The 3,345-nt window shown below is 40.1% G+C and overlaps 1 pseudogene; it reads left to right on the plus strand.

Annotated features, from left to right (window-relative positions):
• Window positions 1-1,706: 1,706 nt before the first annotated feature.
• Window positions 1,707-2,098, plus strand: LOC100356188 (peptidyl-prolyl cis-trans isomerase FKBP1A-like; annotated as a pseudogene).
• Window positions 2,099-3,345: the final 1,247 nt, after the last annotated feature.

Here is a 3,345-nt window from a genome sequence, read left to right on the forward strand (position 1 = left end):
ATCATGATGGGGGTTGATTGCTTGATCTTTATGGACTCTTCCAGCAATAAACACATCAATTTCAAGGCAGTTATTAAGTGCCTTTTAGCTTTCCCTGGTTTTATCATTTGGGGAATAATTTTATGGATTAAAAAAACTTCAATGCTTTGTTTCTTTCTTTAAGATGCTTGTGAAGATATTTCTAATGAGATACTTTTCAAGCTACTAATTACTAAACTAAAGATGAAATATTTAGGCCTCTCAAACTTGACAATGTCTCTTTAAATTTCTTTGTTTCTTTCTCACAGCTAGATCCACATCTGTAAATGTCTAAGTCATGCTGCCAGCCAATCTTGCCTACAGCTACTCGATTCTGGAAGAGCTTCTATAAAACTGATTATAGCATTTCCCTGCCACGCAGTGGAAAAAAAAAAAAACAATGTTGTGTGATATGATAAAGCATCGATTGAATACGGGAAATATGAAAGTGTCTGTCATCAGATTGGAGGGGTTGGAATGAGTAACTTACTTCTTTCTCTGGGGTGAGGTAGCTAAGAGAATTGCATAGATATTCATTGAGATAAGCTCCCTGGTCTTTCCTGAGCAATCAGTTTGTTCTCAGAGTTTAGCTCCCTTTCAGCTACCAGCCAGGATTTCCAGCCGCCTACAAGTGTGTGTTTTGTGACAGGGGAGACTGGGAAAATGAAAGAGGATTATTATTTGCTAAATGGTCACGCATTCACTCAATTTTTACCTCACATGTTACTTGAGGGACTGGTGTCTCCCTGCCTGACACTTAGTAGGTGCTGAATTAAACTACTGAACAAATGAAAACTATGCATGGAAGAAGCAAGAAGCTTGGGCACTCTTCTTAAGGAGATTATAATCCCCTTAATTTGTATAAGGTTTAATTACAGCTGGTAAAAGTCACTAAAATAACACCAAGAAAGTTGTTTTAAGACAATATATTGCATGTGTTGACTGAGTGGGCTCCTGAGCTGTTCCCGAGAAAGAGGGCTGTCTCCAAGACTTTAAGGGTGAGGTGGGGTGGTCTGGGAGGAGAGAGGTCTGAACTGTGTAGGGAACAGAACATGCAGAAGGGGAATGTACTTAAGAAAAAATATGTATTGCACAGATGCTGTGAGGCCAAGCACTGTGTTAAGTCCTGGGCATACAACAGTATGATTTAAGTCATAGAAACAGAGTTTAGACTTTTATGATCTTAAACTGTTATGAGTTTAAAATTCACCTGGAATGCTTGTGATAATGCAGGCATTTGGAACCCATATGGAAAGAAAGTCATTTTCAGAAATTTTGTAGTGGAATACAGGAAGTCATTTTGACAATCACCCATGATGACCCAGTGTATATTTTGAGGGACACTTCAGGAACACTGAGAACAATAGCATCTCTCATGTTCTCATGATGCACTTGATTCATGTGATGAATCAGACTGCAAGAGATAGGGTCCAACAACTTGTGCTCTGGTGTTCACTGATGCTTGAAAACTAGGCCTAGGGGATGAAGAGAAACTTTACTTCCTTTATAACGCTTTTGGGTACATCCATAAATACTAGTTACCTTTTGAATAGATATTTACATTATTCAGTTCAATTCAAAGGCACAATCAAGATTTAGGTGCAATTAATATAAGAGAATTGGCCTAGATGAAAGAAAATAAGTTGGCTCTTGGTTCATGGTGTGGGTCTCACTGCCCACCCAACACCATGGGAGCACAGCTGGAGTCCATCTTCCCCTGGAGATGTGTGCACCTTCCCAAAGTGTGGCCAGACCTGCTTGGTGCACTACACCAGGATGCTTGAAGATGGAGAGAACTTGATTCTTGCTGGGACAAAAACAAATCCTTTAAGTTTATCTTGGGCAAGCAGGAGGTGATCTGAGGCTGGGAAGAAGAGGTTGCTCAGATGAGTGTGGTATGAGATCAAACTGACCATCTCCCTAGATTACACCTACAGTGCCAACTGGGTACCCAGGAATCATCCCACCACATGCCATTCTTATTTTTGATATGGAGCTTCTAACTCTAGAACTACAGGAATATCCTTATCTCCCTGATCTTGGATTTGCCATGAAGAAGTCTGGTTTTCCAGATGCATAAACACGAATCCATATGTAGCTTTTTCTGCAGTTCCACCACACTCTGTGCAAACATCTGCCCAACTGAATGTGTTGTGTCACTCAGATCTGCTTCCAATACCCCCATTTCTACTTCCCTTCCTCCTTGTTTGTGTGTTCACCTAAATGATATGCCATAAGCCTCAAATGACTTGTTTTATTTTGGTTTTGTTTTGGGGTGAAGATTGAGCTTTCGTCTTGTATCTAGTTTTCCAATTAAGTATAGTGTCAAGTGATGTGCCAACTTTAGAATAGGAATTGGTGTTGGGGGGGAGGGACAGTGTTTGTGAGAATATTTATTTTTGGATGAAATTTTAATCTATTCTGTTATTAAACACTCTTGCTGCTGCCCTGTGAAGCCATAGCAGATTTGAGATGCTTTTGTGGCTAAACTAATTTCCAATGTGAGATATGCCCTTGGGTTAAATTAATATCCCTGCCCAAAACTGAAATGAGGAAGAGGAGAGCCCTTGCCTCTACCAGCCCCAGCCCAGCCTCTTCAAAACCCTATGCCTGTGAAACCAGATCAATTCCCTGCATTGCTGGACACTACAGATACCTGTGCCTGGGCTGCATGGGACAAGTGAAGCCTTCTTCATGACCTGGATTATTTATTTTCCACCATGCAGTTTTTCAGAACTTTTGTAATCTCCTAACTATTTAAATTCCAACCCTTCCTACATTTTAAGAAACTTTAACTGAAAGTTTAAATTGAAGGTGCTCTTTGTAGACCATTACCTAGTGAAGGCCCAGCCATCACAACACATCCTTGCGTGTTCTCTTAAGAAAATGATGCTGGTCATCGTAGCTTCAGCACATCCTGGTGTTTGATGTTTGGCTCTCTCTGCTGATCTCAGTTTCCTGACTCTTCCTTTCATACTCCTCAGCTGTCCTGTGTAGTGATTTGGTGAGAGAAACTGTTACTGCCCTCCTTGCCTCTGGCACAGCATATGAGTTCCTAGTTTTATTATTGTAATAAAGTGCTTTATGCTGGCTTTCCTAAAAAAAGACAGAAAGAAAATAAGCATAACTAGAAAGAACATCCTAAAACTAAGTATGTGTTCATTTTGTTGGTAAATAGCAGATTACATATTAATTAGAGAAGAAGAGAGCTGAACCAGCAAGGATAGTCACTTTCCTTCAGTTGCCTTCCATATTTGTACTTTTCCCAATATATGTGTGTGTTTTTTCCTTACCAACTCTTTTAAAGGGACATTGTGATTTGGGACT

The sequence above is a fragment of the Oryctolagus cuniculus genome, chromosome 10, assembly GCF_964237555.1.
Source record: "Oryctolagus cuniculus chromosome 10, mOryCun1.1, whole genome shotgun sequence".
In the NCBI taxonomy this organism is placed as follows: domain Eukaryota; kingdom Metazoa; phylum Chordata; class Mammalia; order Lagomorpha; family Leporidae; genus Oryctolagus; species Oryctolagus cuniculus.